The 21405-nt window shown below is 41.9% G+C and overlaps 1 protein-coding gene, 1 long non-coding RNA gene and 1 other non-coding gene across 3 annotated transcripts in view; 2 read left to right on the top strand and 1 right to left on the bottom strand.

Moving 5' to 3' along the window:
• LOC115376997 (coxsackievirus and adenovirus receptor homolog) overlaps nucleotides 1-21405 on the top strand; it is a 59358-nt gene that overhangs the window by 36235 nt on the left and 1718 nt on the right. The gene's annotated exons all lie outside the window — the stretch shown is intronic.
• Nucleotides 1527-21347, bottom strand: LOC115376748 (uncharacterized). Its single transcript, XR_003929839.1, has 4 exons — nucleotides 21226-21347; nucleotides 9941-9944; nucleotides 8442-8446; nucleotides 1527-1540 (listed from the first exon to the last, which is right to left on the bottom strand). It is a non-coding gene; the product is annotated as an uncharacterized LOC115376748 (long non-coding RNA).
• Nucleotides 16560-16662, top strand: LOC115377236 (U6 spliceosomal RNA). Its single transcript, XR_003929983.1, has one exon. It is a non-coding gene; the product is annotated as a U6 spliceosomal RNA (small nuclear RNA).

The following is a 21405-nucleotide window of genomic DNA, read 5'->3' as shown; positions in this document are numbered from 1 at the left end:
ATGACCTTTCCAAAAGCACACTCTCACCATGTCTAGCACACAGGAAAATGGAGTTCGCCGGGGTAGATGGGATAAATAATGTTGAAATGGATAAGGGAATTGCTCCATCAGATTTTCAAACATTTCATGATCAACAACCACGTGGTCTGGTTCAAACTGTGGCTGGTTGATGTGGCACAAGAAGAAGATGCTGTGTAGCATCTGTGGTTAAAAGAAGAGATGTTATTATTTTTCTGTGTGGAAACTTGTGTGCATTAGCAGGTAAAGCTTGGCAAAAACACAACTCTAAACACACACACACACGCACACGCACGCACGCACGCACGCACGCACGCACGCACGCATGCACGCATGCACACACTTCAAATTATATCACCTAAAGTTCATATAAGTAAATCCTTAGACACAACTCACCTCATCCACTAACATTCTGTTGCGTGGTTCAGTCTCTGTAGAAAGTTCCAACATTTCCTCGATGGGTTTGAAGGCATTTGCTCTGAAAACATTTTCAGCCTCCAGAAATCTCTGTTGTCTAGCATAGAAAATTGATACATTGATCATATTAATTAGCATATAATAAAAGACAAAACAGGAAAAAGATTTTCGCAGAAAAATCTTTTAACTCATCTCCTAGAAACCTGTGGTTCAGCCTGTTTTCATGAAAGGAGGAAATATGCCATGGCAACAATTAAACATTTTAATTAATTATACAGCAGAGAATCATCAACACAGAGCTGACAAGGAAGACAGCATTACACAGCATTTGCACAGAATGACTTTTCCAAAATTCAGTTCAATTCAATTCAATTTTTTTATTCATACAGCCCAGAATCACATATTACAAATTTGTCTCAAAGGGCTTTACAGGAAATACAACATCCTCTGTCCTTAGACCCTCACATCGGATGAGGAACAACTCCCTAAAAAACCCCTTTAACAGGGAGAAAAATGAGAAGAAACCTCAGGGGAGCAACAGAGGAGGGATCCCTCCCCAGGACGGACAGATGTGCAATAGATGTTGTAAACACAGAACACAAACAATAAAAGATATGTATGTATAATGCAAAAGCTACTCACCATTGCAAGAGAAGAACTAAACACAAGCCAACACAAGAGCTGTAAAAATAAGCGATACAGGTACAGCCACGCCTTGATTTCACCATGTGATTTACAGGAACAGTGCCATGTTCATGTCCCTGACTGCTGTTACAGATCAACTGGTTTCCAGTTCAGTACTCCATATTTTGCCTTACTTTCTTCAAAATAAAAATTATCCACCCGGGGTTTGATACCGGGTGTGAAACCTAAAGGAAACATAATGAGCCATTTATTTAGACCAACAGGTTAGCATGCCTACTGCAGGGTTGGTCCAATCACACAGCAAATGTCTTTGTCAGTTTTTTTTTTTGTTGTTGTTGTTGCTGCTTCTGACCAAAACAACCAAACAAGTCACAGCACGATTCACATAGCTCACAATTCTGCCCAGTGCTGATTGTAAATGCCTTGTAGCTGACATTCTGTCAGTGGCACACACACACAGCTAAAGTTAACTTAAGTAAATCCTTACACACAACTCACCTCATCCACTAATACAGTGGTTCTCAAACTTTTTCTGTCGCGCCCCCTTTTGGAAGACGAAAAATTTCCCCAACAAAATTATCAGAAAATGGGTCAAGTGTACCTTTTATTGCAAAAACATAAAGATCATGACTATTCTTTTCACTTTTCTTTCAGTAATCTGCTGTGCAAATAAAAAACAACCAGTCTCTGATGGAAATCAATTTCATGTCCATCAGACTGCTTTCTCAAATAAAAATATAATGAGATGTACAATAATCTTTTTAGAACAATAACAATACCAAGTTCAATGTGTGCTAAAGAAAACAACAGATTTTTGGCAACAAGGATGAGCAAGTCACAGTATTAGTGGCTGCACTGGGACTGAATCTGTTTTCCACTGCATAGCCTCTCAAAACATGAAATGACATGCAAACCTATGCAGAAGAATTTGTGACGTGTACTTGCGAAACAGCAAATCTTCAGAGTAAATGTGATGTGACAAAGCAAATATAAGCAAAGACCAGACAGCCTTTGTTGCTGACAGTAACCTCATCTATTTGCAAGATAGGGATGAGCGAGTACACCACTTACCGTATCCGTATCCGTATCCGTATCCGTATCCGTATCCGTATCCGGGCGGGGTTTAATCGATATGTTATTTTAAGCCTATAATTGATACGGGTTGATCAGAAGTTGCTATATTTATTGTTTATTATAAAACTATTTGCAGAACAGCCTCAGAATTGAGCTTCAGATCAAAGTTTTTGATCACAAGAGCAAACAAACTATTTACTAGGAAGATTTTCATGCTCCAAGTTTAAATAAGACATGGAAAGAATGTACTTCTTTGGTTTGTTTTTGTTTTTTTGTTTTTTTTAATTGTCTTAATTTGAAATTTCTAATTTAAAAAATGTAGAAATAGATTTTTTTTTACTCTTCAGGTAAGTGGAATAATTGGGCAAAGCAATTGATATTACTAATAATTTTGAGTTAAATAAACTTGGTATTCAGTTTGTTGAACTTAGAATAACAATGTCAGCCACTCAAGTTCTAAAGTGAAATTAACTCAAATTTTTGTCACGCATTACTTAGGTTTTTTAAGGCAACCGATTTCCTAAAATTTTATACACACTTATCCGGGTTTACAGTGAACAAGTTTATATATAAACACAGAACATGAATATTCTTCAGTGCACCAATGAATACAACACATGCAGTAGGCAATTATGAAGTACTAGAGAGAGAGAGAGAGAGAGAGAGAGAGAGAGAGAGAGAGACCAACAACCATTAAACTGAAATAGGCTGTTCATCAGCTGATCAAAAGTTTAAGACCACAGCCTTTAAAAGTCTAAATCTTCACAAAAATGTGGATTCAGTGTCATTTTCTGTCAGGTATCCACACTGTCATGACCTCCTGATGGCAAAGGCAAAAAAGGTTTCTGTCTTTGAACGTGGTCGGATTGTTGAGCTGCACAAGCGAGGCCCAACAACGAGGCCCTCACAGCGTGCCATTGCTGCTGAGGTTGGACGCAGTAAGACAGTTATTTTAAATTTCTTAAAAGATCCTGAGGGTAATGGAACTGTATACGCCAGCAGCTCGTTAGTGTAGTCCCAATCAGTTTGACAGGTGAGGGTTATATTTAGGATTTATATCTGGCAGAGAGCTGTGCTATAGTTGAGTTATATTTAATTTGATGTGTTTGTCAGTACACTTGACCAAATAACTGACTGTTTTCAACGCTTATTTAATCTGTAAACTTTAATGAGTGACTACATGAAAAAGCAGATAATAAGAAAGGCAAGTGTAGGCCAGCGGAAATAATAAATAAATAATAAATAAATTGCCTTAATCCATTATTTTATTTGTAGTGATGTGTATGTGTATTTTCAATATAAATAAATACAAAGGATAACCAATTGTCTGCAGTTCGTTAAAGTCTTCAATGCAAAATTTCTTAAATTAATACGATTTTAATATCTCACCTTTTTTTTTTTTTTTTTTGTAATAAATTCAAGAATTATGTTGTCAGTTTTAGTCTACTCCAGAAAATTCAGTAGAGGCCAGACAACATGACTATGACTAAATGACTATGGTATAATACATATATACTATAGGTATAAATACATGGGAGATCTAACAATATCAAAAACATGCGATACTGAGTTATGATTATTCCATGATATCATAACTTAATATTAACATAACTTAATACTCCCTTTTGGACTGTCTGGTATTGTATTTTTGAATGGGGTGCTGGAAAAGTTACACAATAATAAGCAGACATCCTGTCCATACGCTACAAGTCAGAAGTGTAGCGTATACCATACAAGGTGAAATAATGTAGTTCAAACTATATACAGTGCACTCAAAGTATTCAGACCCATTTCACTTTTTTCACTTTTGTTATGTTTGTGAACGACAAAGCAGACAGGCACAAGGACTTGCCCAGACGTTGCCCAATTGCACATATTTTGCACACACAGACGTGTGTGTGCTGGTGTTATTGCACAGGTTAGCATACATAGATATAATTATGTACGCACAAGATTAACAAGATTTGCATACATAACAAAGTATGTAAGCATACTTGGTCACCAGACTGGCCCGTCACCAGCAACACTCCCATCAACTAAAACAATTACACAGAATTAATACAAATAAAAATATCAGATACATTAAATACACATGACAATGCAGAATATCCAATGACTTAAGATTCAGGATTCAATGTGAGTGCAGATTTGGTTTTTTAGTAACCACTTTTTTAGATGCTTCAACTCCACCAGGTGATTTCACTGATCACCCTACCTCGAAACAGAGAGGCGGGACTAATCAGTGAAATCACCTGGTGGAGTTGTTGGTTGGAATGAAAACCTGCAGCCTCTTGGCCCTCCATGGCACGAGTTTGACACCCCTGTTCTAGATACTTAACAAAAAGTTCATGCTGTTTTCCAAACAGCATGATCTTTGTTTTCCCCAGATTCAGTGATAATTTGTTTTTGTCAAACCACAGTTTCAATTTATTCATTTCTGTAGTGATCATCCCCAAAATCTGCTGCAAATTGTCCCCAGAACTAAAAAATATTTGTATTGTCAGCAAACAAGATGAATTTCAATATTTTATATGCATTGCATATATCATTTATGTATAGTATAAACAGTTTTGGCCTTAATACCGACCCTTGTGTAACAAATTATACTATGTAATAAAGATGAACTTAATATTTGAGCATTAAACATTTCAAAATAGAAACAAAGAATTTCCCTCCCCTGGATGAAGCCACTGGTGGTGCCTTTCAATCACTCCAATCAAAATATGATGTTTTTGCTTTCCACAATAGGCAAGATTTTTTTTTTCCCTTTTTTTCTGCAATCAAACACCAATACTGTTCACGGACAGGAGGTGTATTTATAGTAGTAGTTAGGGATAGTAGTATAGTAGTAAATGTAGCAGGACGAATGACATAATTAATGAAAGCAATAATTGATGATATGAAAACATCATCAAAAAATAGCAAAATAGTAATAGCATATAGTAAAAAAAAAAAAAAAAAAAATTTTTTTTTTTTTGGCTTATAACCTCTTGCTTTCTTTTGGCATTATTCCTAGAAATCCAGGCACTTCATGAATGTGGACTTCGCAGCTTTCACCAACTTTAGTTGCTCCTCATCCAACTTTTTCCCCACAGCGCTTTCTCTCACTTGATCCCAATCCTTCTCTGTCTAAACAAAACATATGAGGGGAGGAAATCTTTCTTAGCGTCTACAGGTGATCAGTCATTGATATGAATCATCAAAAGAGCCCTGTTGCCAATCAGTGATGATAACCAACTGTAATTTGCTCTCACCATCTGTTTGAAGGGCTCTCCTCTGTAAAATCTTTCAGAACCTGGATGCTTGAGGCCCTTTACAAAGAGCTCCTCCATGCTTGAAGCCACCATATGCAGATCCTCTCCATCATAGGCATACACCTTTTTGTTCTCACAGGTCATCAACGTAAGTTCTGGACAGCACCCCTTGGAGATGCTCACTGTGTCTAGAACCAGCATGTTGACTTCATCAGGAAGGTAGAAGTCTCCCCACTCCTCCTCATCCTTCTCACTGAAGGGGTGTTCCTGTGTTATTTTCCATGAGGCACCTTTCTCCTTTTGATATGTAGACACAGCTGTTGACACTTTTGTCCTGTCAGCCACTGCAGAATATATTCAGATATGATGTAAAGACAGTATGAGGAAATATCAGGAAAAACTTGGTTACTGTAACAAACTGAAAAAATTATACACCATCTACCATCTGGGGGATCCATCTTTAACGAAATCTCCTCCTTTAGATATTTGTTCCGGACATCTTCCACTTCTGTCAAGTACTTGTCACCTGCAGCATATTTTCAGATGTAATGCAAGATGCAAGGACAGTATAAAGGAATATCAGGAAATTTTTGGGATTACTGTAACAAATTGAGAAAAAAATGTGCATACTACCTGTTGCTGCATCACATTGTTTGAAATCCTGGAGTATAGACTGTAGAAGTAATTCTGAGCCAAAAATATCCACACTGTAGAAGGTAGCAAAAGTAAGAAAACTCATAATGAGCAACATAAATCTACATGGACCTCACAGTACTAATGTTTAAAAGACTAGACTGGTCTTTTTAAATCTGCATGGACATCACATCAGTAAGGCTTTAAAGGCTAGACTATCCTTTTTTAATGAGCTCAGTCCTACCAATAGTATGGCTCAATAAGGACTGACTATATTTTTAAATGAATAGACATCCACCTGCACTGACCGCAAATGTCATGGATTGAGGTTTATGGGTTATTCTTGACTTCAGTTCAAAGCCTGACCTACTTTGAGTGTGTCCAATTAGCCCTCTTCTTATCTAGAAAAGTGACCACAAAGCATCGGCCGGCATCCAAGATCTACAAGCCCAAGGTAAATCTGGCCCAATTAGTAGCTTTTATCTCAAATACACTGTCAAATAAAATGTGACGTAAGTCATGATTTAAGGGACAATAGGCCTACAAAAGGAAATTAATTTTGTTCTCCACCTCATTCAATTCACTGTAGGCTACAGTTGTCCCTCGCTATAACGCGGTTCACCTTTCGCGGCCTCGCAGTGTCGCGGATTTTTTTTAGTGCAATTTTGCATGCTTTTCTTTTCTTTTTCTTTTTCTTTTTCTTTTTTTTTTGAGGTTTTGATCTTTGGTTTCATTCTGGACTTATTTTTCTACAAAGGTTTGAACTTTGAGAGTGTTTAAACAAGAGAGAAAAGTGAGAAAATGTTAACGCCTGTCTGAGAAAAGTGTATAAAGTGTGTAGTGAGGGGTTTTACAGCGATAAAACATCTATAATAATTGTAAAAAAAAAAAAATAAAATAATAATAATAATAAAGCTGACTACTTCGCGGATTTCGCCTATTGCGGGTTAATTATAGAATGTAACTCCCACAATAAACGAGGGACAATACTGACATATTCTTTCTTCTTCAGGTACGCCTCTGTATCTCCCAGTATCAATATGCAGGGGTAATATACCACATCTTAACTGTGAACAGAGTGATCTCTTACTTTTAGCCCCATGATATTTAACATATTTTTCACATACATAGTTTTTCTTAAATAAACAGTGGGCTAAGCAGGCACAGCAAGGATGGGTCGCAAAAAAGAGAAGCGGACATAACAAGTCAAAGAGCTCAAATCTGTTGGTGTTTTGATTATTTTAAAAGACTAGGCCTATAATATTTTGTAAAATAATGGACAATAAAGATTAAAATTATTACTAATGATACTAATATTATTGTAATTTAAAAGAACAAGTTGGCACTTACCGATGCATTTTTGACTGATTTTTGTGCAAAAATTACAGTAAAACTTTGTATGCAGACGTCGTAAAATCAGATGCAAAACCACTAACTACAGTGAAGTCATGAACAGTCTGTTACTGAGAGTTGCGTGTCGTTTTTCCGCGATGCGTTGTGGAACACAGTTTGTATTATAATGATTACCCTCTCCCCTCCCTGCCCCCCTACATACTGTGTCACCTAAGCACTGCACTTCCAACACACAACACCTAATGTGTTCAATAAATAATAAACACTGATGGCCATGAAAAGCACAAAGCAAAATGGGAAAGAAGGGATAGAAAATGTTTATTATGAATACAAAGGGAGAGCAGAGTTATATAAAACACTATAGACTTTATTGTTATTGTATAGCAGGGCTGGGTCTAGCCAGGCATGTATGAGGCGGCAGCCACAAATCTTGAGGGGGCATTGTGCTCCAGCACCTTTTACCATGTCAAACTAACAAATTCACTCACTAGGATGTGGGTACACTGAGCAAGTGCCTTGTAAAGTACTGTGGTCTCAAATGCTTGGCACTTGTTTTTAAATGAAAACAAACAATCTCAGTACTCACAATGTCATGTCAGTCAGTCCTGTACAGTCAGTCCAGTTAGGCTGGGGCTCCAGTCTGGATTTTGTGGCTGCTGGGTTGTGGACACAGGCTTCCAGCTTCACTGAATGACAGTGGCAGAGAGGAACTGAAGCGATCCGGGAGAACACTGCTTAAACGGGTGGAGAAAAAGTTTGAAACGGAGAACCAAGACAGGGATGAGGGATTTGACGACTTGAACTCTGCTGTGTGTGTGTGTGTGTGTGTGTGTGTGTGTGTGTGTGTGTGTGTGTGTGTGTGTGTGTCATGTTGTCTGCTGCTCTGTTTTCTTGCATTTGCTTACGCTGAGTTGACTTTTCCCCCCAAAACCAACCAGAGACAGATTTTACAGCCAGTCACATCAGAGAACTAAAGGCTCAGTCCGTAACTTCAGGACAGAGCGCTGCTTATTCTCAACACGGACTGAACTGCAGGGGTGGGCAGACGAAGCCTTATGAGGCTTCAGGGCTTTGAAAACAAAGAGCACAGTGACACCTGCTGGTCTGCAGAGAGTACAGCAGCCATTTAACCTGGAGACAGCTGCTGACACGCTGCTACAACACTGTGGACCTCATCCTCTCAGTCCAATATGTGTTCAGGTAGAGGGGTGGAGGTTTCAAGAAATGTGTTTTAGCAACTGGGAAAAACTGTAAATAAACAGATTAAGATATATAAAGATAATAAACCTGCAAGTACATTTTGTCCATCTGCATCTTGTTAAGAGTTTTGACAGATTGGTGGGTCTGTAGCTGGAGGATCGCTGTTAAACTTTAAATGCACATTGTCAGTTCTGATTATAATATTATTACTGCACTGTACAGAGCGCCCAGAGGCAAAGAGGACAGTAACATCAGTGTTTCTCCAGCAGGGGGCAGCACTTTACTTCATTATAGTTTCTAAATAGGCCTGAGACATTCAGCAATATAGAGGCCATATTATTGGTGAAAGTGTGTGTAAAGTTGTCTAAATGGTAATGGCTGCTGCCTCAGCTGTCTTATAGGGGACGAGTTTTGGCTGTCAACAATTTGGTCGCTTCGACACTGTGGCATAAGCTCAAGGTACTATCTCCGCCGGGGAGCCTGGTTGCTGACATCCAAAAACAACTTGTGGATTTCTTCTGGACAGGACAGCACTGGATTCAAGCAGCAGCGCTGTGTCTTCCTGTAGAAGAAGGAGGACAAGGACTAGTGGACATTCAATCAAAAATAATGTCCTTCAGTCTCCAAACTGCCCGGAGGCTCCTCTACCAATATGGTTTGAGGTGGCAGGAAACTTCTGAGCAGCTTCTTCAAAAAACAAACCCTTTAGGATACAGTAAACAGCTGTTTCTGGTCAGACTGGGTGAGGTGGATCTCACAGGCCTCACATCTTTTTACAGTTTGGTTCTGGAGGCATGGCAGGGTTTAAGGTACATGAGAGACCATGATGCGTCACCTGGCAAATGGATTCTCGAGGAACCTTTGCTACACAACAACTACATTAAGTCACAGTTGCTGTCCTCTTCCAGTTTGCGTGGATGTGTCAAAGTTGGACACTTGTTCGAGAATGCCAAGACTTCACTTGGTGCTTTGGCACAGAAGATGGGTATCAGGGCCGGACTGGGAGATTATTTCAGGCCAGGAGGTAGTCATCCACCCAGGCCACCCGGGGGGGGGGGGGGGGGGGGGGGGGGGGGGGGGGCATACACATACAGGCACTAGCCACTCCAACACTCACTCTGATGTCACATAGCCACTCCATATTTATGTCAACTGCCTGGTTTCCATATGTCTGCAACTTGTTACAGGTTGGTGATTAATAATAAAGAATAACTACCATTTTTGTAATGTAATCCCAAGGAACATGCAAATGACTCATGTACCACCTATCACATGCCCTACTGTAGACATTGTTGTGTACCTTCTGCCAATGGTCGTGCACTGGCCTCTCTTTCTGCAGCACCAACAGGACTGCTATCAATACCACCACCACCTTTGAATAGCAAACATAGAATTATTGTGTTTTGCATTCACTATAAGAATAATGGAGTGATTATATCCCATTTGTTGCACAAAAAAATTAATCTCAAAGGGAGTAAAAAAAATATGGAATAACAAGGGCAACCTGAGGCACTTGGCAGCGTCTTCCTCGAGTGCCTTTCTTTTTTCTCTCTCTCTCCCTTTCTGCCCCACCTTTCCTCTTTTTTTCCCCCCGGATTTGGATTGGGGTCCATGGAAAAATGTATTTATCAACTGCAATGTAATCACTAAACCTTTCCTTCCGCCTCCTCCGCTCTCCTCCACAGTCCAACACACTCGCGCGAGTCGCCACACCCCCTCCTATGTTTACAGCGTGCTCGGACTGTTGGGGCGGGTGTTAATCAAAACAAACCAATCACGTCTTGATCTTGTCACAGGCTGCTGGCCTCTGATTGGCCTGGCCTGGCCTGTCCCTCTGTAAGGGACAGGCCAACCGGAGAGCGGACCGGCATGACAGCTGATTGGCCTGGCCGGCGACCTGTCCAAAAAAAAAAAAAAAAAAAGACAGGCAGGCCAGCAGGCCAGTGACAGGCCGGCGCTTCGGGAATTCTCCCGGTTCTCCCGATGTACAGTCCGGGCCTGATGAGTATTAAATCACCCAGGATTCTGGACAGACTGGTGAGGGAGGTCTGTTCATCCCTGTCAGAATCCCTGAGAGTTTATGCTGAAAACAGTGTTCAGGGTGAATGGTGGAGTGAGGGAAGTGAGGGGGGTTATGAGTTATGAGTTGATAAGGGCGGTTTTGAATTTCAAGTGTGAGCAAAAGGCAAAAGTCCCTCCTGTGTTTTTTGTTCCACACACTTCATTCTGATAGGAGGTGAAGTTTTATTTTATATAGATTATATTCAAGTCAGATCAAAGATGTTTAATGAGGGGATACTCAGTTTTTTTTTTTTTGGTTCTTTCTTTGAAAAACTACAGTTCTACCCTGTAACTTTGTCCCAGGCACTAAACAGGCTCAGACTGTCTGCAGTGACTTTGAATGTTAAACTGTGGCTGCTGAGCTGAGACAGGAGACGCTCGCTGTCCTCTCCTCAGAGACTCCAGCTCTTCTTCTGGGAAACTGGGAGGAGACACACTGAGACACACAGAGACACACTGAAACACACTGAGACACACAGAGACACACAGAGACACACTGAGACACACAGAGACACACTGAGTCACACTGAGGGAGCTGGTGCTTTCTTTTTCTTTAAAGACACTCCCCTAATTTTCACTGAAATGAAACCAAAAAAAGTCAGGGAATTCACTGCGTCCAGGCTGCACTCAGTATGGTATCTCTGTTCAGCTGCAGGCATTTTCTTGTCAACAGGAAGTGTTTAAACAGAGCAGGGACCCATCCCACAACAGTGTTTCCTGCAATTCAGAGCATAAACAACCATCCAGCCCTTCAGTGTCTCCATCAGCCCAAACCCTAGAGTTTATTTAATTCCTCCAAAGGTTTAGATCAGCTTTAACTCAGAGAGCACATGCAAAGTGTTCTTCCAAAGTAAAAGCCCCCTGCCTTGTGGCTCTGTTGAAGCTGTTGTGGGCTGACACAGACGAGACTGAGCCACATGCAGTCGGCTCGGTGTGAGGAGGAATCCACCTGGAGACAAGGCAGCAGGCAGAAACAATGAGCCATGGAAAAGAGAGACCAGGGGTTTGACTGCACCTCGTCTTGACTTCAGTCACTGGGCAGCGAGGCTGAGTCGCCTCCTGACTTGAGCAACGAGGCTTCAAAGGTTCAAAACAGAGGCTTCCTGCAGTTTCGAGCAGGTGATGGGTTGCTGCTCTGTTTAAAACACTTCCTGTTGATGAGAAAACGCCTGAACAGCGATATCAAACTGAGTGAAGCCTCAACACAGTGAATTATATATATATATATATATATGTGTGTGTGTGTGTGTGTGTGTGTGTGTGTCACCATTTTGTTAATTTTACTGTTTTTTTAGGCCTGTCATGATATGCGATAAGTCGGTTAATTGCACGGTAAATTTAAATGAAGTTGGTAACTTTTCTGACGGCGATTAATTGCCACATTCATGCGAGTTTGTTTTCCTCGTCTCTCGTCGACAAGAGCGTTCACTGTCAAGCCTCGTCTGTCAGCGAGGTGAGCTGCTTCATTAGAGGAATGAACGGAGGGAACGCTCTTCCATCATTATACCTTTATTATCATAATATAAGTTTAAAGAATAGTCTGAAAATGTCAAAAAAAAATGGTCTCAAAAGCACATTACGCAATATTATTTCTTATCGCAATAATTTCTTGCGCAATTAATCGCACAGCAAAATTTGTTATCATGACAGGCTTTTTTTTTTTTTTGTTTGTTTGTTTGTTTGTTTGTTTGTTTGTTTGTTTGTTTGTTTTAAACCCAATTCTAAAAAACCCCTTATAGCCTGTCATGAATCAGCACAAAGTCCAGACAAAAACAGGGAAGACCACACAGATACTTACAGGTTTAAACAAAAGAAATTTAATTTGTAACAATTAACCATGCACAAAAAAAAAACAATCTAGTATCAGTGTGTCAGTGGTAAAAGTGGTGTATGCATGTGTGAACAAAGGCTGTAGTCAGAATGTCAATCGCAAATCAGCCAAAGAGAATATGCCACAACCAGAGAGAGAGAGACAGACCTGCTCCAGTCAGCCCTCTTTTACATCAGTGAGCAGCAATTAGTGGAAGTAGGTGCAGGTGTGGCTCATCCACCCGGCCCACCTCTGCCACTCCCAAATGCAGGCCTCCTACAAAGAAAAACGTAAGAGTGGAGACCCACCAGGGCCAAAATTTTACAGTAAGTACCAACATAAACTCAAGATTAGGTCATCGGTACCCCAAAAAAGAACACTACGTGATACTGGAAGACTAACAAAATACAACATTGTATGCTTCAAGCCCATTCCAAAATGCAAATCCCTTCTGCAGCCTTGGTACCTCTAGGAGAATTTCAGAATCATGCTTATACAAAGCAACTAAGGCGCGATATAGGGCGTCAGCCATCAAATTTTCAGTAACTTAATATGGTGAATATTACCAGAGTAGACACACATGATCGGCCATTTGTTCCTGCTTCTCTCATGTGAAGCCCGACACAACCTGGCATCAGCCGAGCCGACCCCGCTGGCCTCCGCCACCCGACTCACACACAGCTACAGTTCAGCTGAGGCAGCGTCTGGATCCAGAACCACAACACACTCCTGACACACTCCTGACACTCCTAACACACTCCTAACACTCCTAACACACTCCTGACACACTCCTAACACTCCTAACACACTCCTGACACACTCCTGACACTCCTAACACACTGCTGACACACTCCTGACGCACTCCTAACACTCCTGACACACTCCTAACACTCCTGAAACATTCCTAACACACTCCTAACACACTCCTAACACTCCTAACACACTCCTAACACTCCTGACACACTCCTGACACACTCCTAACACTCCTAACACACTCCTGACACACTCCTGACGCACTCCTAACACTCCTGACACACTCCTAACACTCCTGAAACATTCATAACACACTCCTAACACACTCCTAACACACTCCTGACACACTCCTAACACTCTTGACACACTCCTGACACACTCCTGACGCACTCCTAACACTCCTGACACACTCCTAACACTCCTGAAACATTCCTAACACACTGCTAACACACTCCTAACACTCCTGACACACTCCTGACACACTCCTAACACTCTTGACACACTCCTGACACACTCCTAACACTCCTAACACTCCTAACACACTCCTAACACACTCCTGACACACTCCTGACGCACTCCTAACACTCCTGACACACTCCTAACACTCCTGAAACATTCCTAACACACTCCTAACACACTCCTAACACTCCTGACACACTCCTGACACACTCCTAACACTCTTGACACACTCCTGACACACTCCTAACACTCCTGACACACTCCTAACACTCCTGAAACATTCCTAACACACTCCTGACACACTCCTAACACTCTTGACACACTCCTGACACACTCCTGACACATTCCTAACACTCCTAACACACTCCTAACACTCCTCACACACTTCTAACACTTCTGACATACTTCTAACACACTCCTAAAACTGCTGACACACTCCTGACACACTCCTAACACACTCCTGACACTCCTGACACACGCCTAACACACTGCTAACACACTCCTAACACTCCTGACACACTCCTAACACACTCCTGACACACTCCTGTAACACTCCTGACACACTCCTGACACTCTTGACACACCTGCTTTCAGCTGAGGAGTTCATGTATCCTCACTGTACAGCGGTCTGTGTTCTCCACTTGCTTTTTGTTTTCTGCGCATCACAGCAGCCACAGCAGAAAGAACGACAATAAGCACTGCCAGTACAGGAACTACAGCCACTGCAGCTCGTCCACGCCCAGCAGGTTCATCAAGGTCATGGTCATCCACAGAGTCTGAAACAACAAAATCAAAGACAAAGACAGAGACAGGTTCATCAGGTAAATAAACAGCACGAAAAGTAAGGAAATTTGTGTTTGGTAGATTATTTCTTTGTTGTAACAATGCTTCTTGGCAATAAATCTCATACCGTTGGAAAGCCTGTTCATTTCCCTTTTAAGTGGTGCCACAATTATAAATTTTTTCTTACTTTTTGTGCTATGTTTAGATAATGGTCAGAGGAAAAGGCTGCATGTCCTCCTCATCAGACTCATGTGGGAGTTTGTCTGGAAACATGTCAGTTTTCTCTCCTGACTCTCACTGACTGAACTGAGGGGAACATGTTTGGTACCAACAAGGGTTAGGACACATGTTCAAGACAACATGTCCCTCTGTGAAGGGCTTCACTTGTGGAACAGCTGGGACAAGGCCTTTTGAAAAATGGACCTCACTTTATACATTTAAAAATATAGATTTAACAATAAGGAAGGAAACAAATAAATAAAACAAAGAAATAAATGATTCCTGCTGCTCACATCAGTCATTATCTACTGTAGTGCTATGAAATCATGATCAAAGTATAAAGTCAAGCTCTCATATTTCTGTCCTGTGTCTGTTCAGAATCCACCTCCAACATGAAATCAAACAGACCTCAGGTCAGATGTCATCCTGTCCCAGTTAAACTCACCTGGATCTACAACCTCCAGGCAGATGATGCTGATGGGATCATCATCAATAACGGTTCTCTTCTTGTGTTTGGCAGCAGCAGCTTTAAAGCGACACTCGTATGTTCCACTGTCCTCCTCCGTCACGTTCTTCAGACTCACAGACAGATCACCGTTTTTCATCTCTTTGTCTTTCAGCTCCACCCGGTTCTCAAAAGACGGATGCTGGTAGACTGAGTCAGTGTGCCCGTCTACAGAAAGGAAAACATGTTCTAGTTTCTTCAGGTCAGTTCTGCTCCACTCTGCTGCTGCGATGTCGACACCATCAGGAGCCTGACAGCTCAGGGTGACATTGTCTCCAGGTTGAACTGTCAGGTTCAGGTTCAGGGCTAAAGGACGATGGAAAAACAAACGTTTCACATCAGCCACAAAGTCAATCTGTTTTCTTTTGGGAGAAATCTTCCAGCTGTTTCCACAGTATAAATGTGCTGAATTCAGAAATTTGCCAAGTTTTAATGACTTTTAAATATTTTGATGACAATAAACATTTGATTCATTATTTTGTCAACTGTGTTACAGACAAATGTCTCATATAAACATGAATGAGGTACAACACATTTGATAACATAACATAACCTGTCCGCTCACACTCACCTTGAGAGGAGGCAGCCAGGTGACAGGTCAGGGAGCTCAGAGCCAGGAGGGACACAGAGCTGAGAGAAGCCATGAGAGCGGAGATCTGCCTCTGACTGTGTGTGTGTGTGTGTGTGTGTCTTCTCTTATATAGAGCCGTTCCTCTGGGTCACGTGATTTAATAGTAGCGGCTCTGGTGGTGCGTTCAGGTGCTCTCAGTGTTTCAGTTTAATTCAGTTCCAGTCTTAAGTTTGTCCACAGCTTCTCCTTCAGTGTTTTCTCTTTGTTTTGATTCTGTTCCACATTGAACTGCAGATTAACACTGAACACACCAAACTGAGAAAGAACACATGTGGGATTATGGAGGAAACAAAACTCAATGTTTTCAGAATAAAACTGAGGAAGTGAGTCCAAACCTGACTGCTCATGAACAGAGATAACTGGACTTGTATTGCACTGCAAGTTTACATCGAGCTTTCAAATATCAACGCACACTGTACAACATCAAACATACAATTGAACACACACACACACACACACACACACACTGAATGACAGGGACTGTGTTCATGATTTTTATTGAGCTGAAAGAATCTCTTGATAAAAAATATTTTCCAGCTCAGTGGAGGCACCACACGCTTTGCAGCCTCCAGCAGAGCAGACTGGACTTGAAGCGGGTCGGTCCGGCTGCATTTGTCTCATCAGAATGGGCTTGATTGGGATGCAGGGAGACATTTTCTGTGGCTCAACTGAGAGCAAACCATGACTGAGAAGTGAAAGGTGTAGCAGCCTACATATAGGACACGGCTCCCCCTGGTGGTTGTGTTACTCTGGTAGCAGATATACTAAAATTGGAACGATACAGAGAAGATTAGCGTGGCCCCTGCGCAAGGATGACACGCAAATTTGTGAAGCGTTCCTCATTTTCCCCTTCAAATGCAGTCTCTTCTGTTAAAAAACAGCTGAGATGTGACTTTTTCAAGGTTCTCCAGGTGTTTGTGGCTCATTTCTGTGACAGCCATGTTCTCCCTCAGTCCATGATGCATTTTCTCCTCCAGGTTTCATGATGCATGAGTCAGTTTGAAAGCTATATAGGCCACAGTTTTATTTGAAGCAACACCCACAGCCACGTTGGCCATTTGTTTTAAAAGTTCAGCCACTTTTGTTTTAAAGAAACGCCCCCTGGTGGCTGGCTGCAGTATAGGTCATAAACCTTACACCCCTCCATGTTATCAGATCATCTGATAACATCCATCCCATCTCCTGTCCACAGAGGGACAAACTAAAAAATCGAGGTGAAGAACTGAAACTGTCAAGATCCCACGGGGGGTGAAATTTTTTTAAGCCATTTTGTCAGCCAGATTTAGAGTGATATCTATCTATCTATCTATCTATCTATCTATCTATCTATCTATCTATCTATCTATCTATCTATCTGTCTGTCTGTCTGTCTGTCTGTCTGTCTGCCTGTGTGTCTGTCTGCCTGTGTGTCTGTATAGATAGATAGATAGATAGATAGAGAGATAGATAGATAGACATTAACTTGTGGTGGGGCTCTTGGCATGGCCAATGGTCAATTAAAGCAGCAAAACTCAAATTGCATAGCGCATGCAAATGAAATATCTATTATACAACAGGTAGATCCGACCGAGCAATCTGATTGGTCAATCAGACATTTAGAATGTGCTCAACTGAGCATGACAGCACAGCTAGCCGAGCTCAATTGAAAAATACCTCATCACTGAAAATATTACTCCGCCTGTATCTTATTGCCCGAGTCTGTGTGGTTTCCATGGCAACAGGAAACGTTTCACTGAAACGCGCATCAAAAACCGCTGTCAACTTTGTTCGCCTGCATAATGGACTGTTTTGTTGTCAATTTTGATTTATTTGGCGACCTACGTTTGGATAAACGGCTGAACGAGGAAGACAAGACAGAAGAGAAAAAGGAGAGATACGCGAGAGTGACGAGTGAAGAGCTGGATCAGCTGGAGAGGTCAGGAAATGAAGCCGGTACGGCCCGGTCAACGTCTTGGGCCGTAAAATGTCTACAAGACTACCTGACAAACACCGGGCAAACAGCTGATTTCTCACCTGTAAGGAAAGTAGAGCTAAACAAGATCCTCCGTGAATTTTATGGAGCTTTAATTTCTATAACAAAGAAAATGAAATGCTTCGGAAGATTCAGCACCACGGACAGTACCTGCTGAGGAAGAGGCGGATTCAGCACCACGGACAGTACCTGCTGAGGCAGATTCAGCACCACGGACAGTACCTGCTGGGGCAGATTCAGCACCACGGACAGTACCCTCGGAAGCGGATTCAGCACCACGGACAGTACCCGCGGGGGCGGAGGCGGATTCAGCACCACGGACAGTACCTGCTGAGGCGGAGGCAGATTCAGCACCACGGACAGTACCCGCGGGGGCGGAGGCGGATTCAGCACCACGGACAGTACCTGCTGAGGCGGAGGCGGATTCAGCACCACAGACAGTACCTGCTGAGGCGGAGGCGGTTTCAGCACCACGGACAGTACCTGTAAGATTTCCCACGGAGATGTGCGGCTGTAACTTAACCCTCATATGGTATTCGTTTTTTTGTTACACAGGGAGTCCTGCTGGGTCTGGTGGACCCGTTGCATTTTGGGGCTTTTAATTCAACATAATCATAACTTTTTTTTGTTAAAATACTCAGCAGATCTTTACTTCATCCCAATTGCAAGTAATATAAACAATACATATGTTAAATTTCTTCCCTTTACCTTTGTAAAATCACATTTATGAATAGAAATAACACTCGTTTTTTCATTAAAATGCAACAAAATAAGAAAATCTATCATAAAACAGGCATAACTAGAAAATAATCAGCAAATGTACAAATGAAGGCAGTTTTTTTTTCATAACTAGTGTTTTATTTGAATTTCATTAGAAATGTAACCTAACATTTACACATAAAATCTGTCTGAACAACACATTAGCCCAATTGAACACAGCCATTTCATACCAGACTATGCCATACAATAGGTGCAGAGTTTCACTGTGTGTGTATTGCAAATGTACTTCTTGCACTGGGTGCATGTATAGTGTTTTTCTGTCCATCTTGGGTCCACACACCTCACAGCGCTTCTTTTTGTTACTGGCCACAATCTAGAATAATGAGAAGATAAAGATCTTTACTAACACTCGTCACATTGGCAGCTATGCGGGGCGATTCATTTCTTGAAACGAAGACCATTCAATCTGCCATTTTTTGACATCCATATGTTGTCATTTTGAAGCTGCTCACCACTGGCCCTGGGGCTGGCTGCTGGCCTGCTGCTCCTGAGGTACGCTTGCGTTTGGGAGACGGCTGACGGGCTGATCCTGGCCTCTCGTGGGCTGGTCCTGGGCCTGGTTGCTCGTGGGCTGGTCCTGGGCCTGGTTGCTCGTGGGCTGGTCCTGGGCTTAGTTGCTCATGGGCTGGTCCTGGGCCTGGTTGCTCGTGGGTTGGTCCTGGGCCTGGTTGCTCGTGGGTTGGTCCAGGCTGCTCACATCGTCCTGGTTTGCTGAAGGGCTGGTCCAGAGGCTCTTTTACGCTTCTGAGTTGGCTGATACTCATCCTCCTCTTCAAACTCAGTGTCAGACAGAATTTTCAGAATTGTGATCCTCACATTCTGAAACCTCTTCCTCTACATCATCATCATCACCTTCTCTCTCTTCCAATATCAGTTGTAAGGCAGTCTGAACAGAAAATCGCTTTGCCATCTTGATCAGTTGTGGTATGGCACCACACTGACAGAGCTATCTATAGCGTCAGGTCCCCGAGATTGGTTCCCGCAAGACAGAGGGTGAAATGTGTGGGAATGTGGGTGCAGTTAGCGTTGGGTACTCCAATTTTTTAACAATGTTGCAACCTTGTGCGGGAACAGGTACACCCACAGTGTGCACCTGTTCCCGCACTCGCTCTCTCTCTCTCTCCCACACAATACACACACACACACACACACACACACACACACACACACACACACACACACACTCACACACACACCCACACACAGAGGAGGAAGGGAACATGAGGGTGCACAGGAACTATGATTTACACACTTTCACTAGGTCCGGGTCCAGTGGACCCGAAGACCCTGTATGTAATATAAATGTGTAGAGGGGGTATGCAGGGGGGGTAATTGAAATTTTTTTTCTGATTCATGTTCCTCACAGAAAATGACCCAAGGCCAATAAATATCAGTTTGAAAAAATAATTATTAGTATCATTTTTCTTAAGCTAAAAACTGAAAACGGGTCCCACAGACCCGAATACCTTATAAGGGTTAATGTGTTAATGTCATCAGTTATTGATTAGCCTATTAATCATTATTCATTTGTTTATTCTCTATGAGTTTCCTAGGCCATTGATTTAATTTGTCAATTTGTTTGCGTCTGTACATCGAAATGAACATTTAATAAATCAACACATCTGTGAAAACTGTCGTCTTTATTTCAGAGGTAAAGTGATAACAGCCTGAAAAGGTGATTAGCAAAAGCAAAATGTTTGTTCCCGCCTCTTTAGGGTTCACTCACAGCTAAGGAATTGTTCTCACTAAAATAATTTATAAATTGTTTGGCATCAATATTTCCAATTAATTCACTCCGACCGATTTGTTTTTAAAGACTAACGTTAAGTTTCTCTCCCTCACTCGCTCGGTCCCTGTCGCTTCACTGACGGACTTTGAGTTTTACCTGTCATGTACCTTACCTGTCATGTGTTAGAATTTATGTTTTCTTTTCTTTTCTTTCTTTTTTTTTTTTATTAAAAATATACAAGCACGGTAAATGCAGTTCTGTTTCTGTCATTTATCGCCCAGTTCAGTAAAATGAAGACCAAACATATCCATTAACTTGTTCATAAGAGTTATCCTCTGTATTTTTTTGGTAATTATCCCTATCCATTTAGGCTGATTGTTACAACCTAGAAACTGCTCTCTGCCCTCCATCATTAAGGATCACCAACAAGCTGAGCTGGGACCTCCAACAAGATTTTACTTAAAAAAAAAAAAAAAAAAAAAAAAAAGGAAGAAGAAGTTTGTAGTTATTTTATCTCACACTCTTGCAGTTCTCCTCTGAACCAGCAGAGGGAGACCTCACACACCTGTGGCTGTGTGGAGCCTCCACTGAGAACACAGTCCCTGTCATTCAGCCTCAGACTCTAAACTGGTGTGTGTGTGTGTGTGTGTGTGTGTGTGTGTGTGTGTGTGTGTGTGTGTGTGTGTGTGTGTGTGTGTGTTTGGTGTCTTCAGTATTAATCTGCAATGTGGAACAGAATCAAAACAAAGAGAAAACACTGAAGGAGAAGCTGTGGACAAACTTTAGACTGGAACTGAATTAAACTGAAACTCTGAGAGCACCTGAACGCACCACCAGGGCCGCTGCTCATAAATCACGTGACTCAGAGTAGCGCCTCTATATAAGAGAAGGTTCAGGAAGCAGATACATACACACACACACACACACACACACACACACACACACACACACACACAGACAGTCAGAGGCAGATCTCCGCTCTCATGGCTTCTCTCAGCGCTGCGTCCCTCCTGGCTCTGAGCTCCCTGATCTGTCACCTGGCTGCTTCCTCTGCAGGTGAGTGTGTGTGTGTGTGTGTGTGTGTGTGTGCGTGTTACAGTCTCTGGCTC

The sequence above is a fragment of the Myripristis murdjan genome, chromosome 18 (genome assembly GCF_902150065.1).
Source record: "Myripristis murdjan chromosome 18, fMyrMur1.1, whole genome shotgun sequence".
Taxonomy (NCBI): Eukaryota; Metazoa; Chordata; class Actinopteri; order Holocentriformes; family Holocentridae; genus Myripristis; species Myripristis murdjan.
The sequence above is the reverse complement of the archived record's forward strand: the minus strand, read 5'-3'. Positions and strand labels throughout refer to the sequence as shown.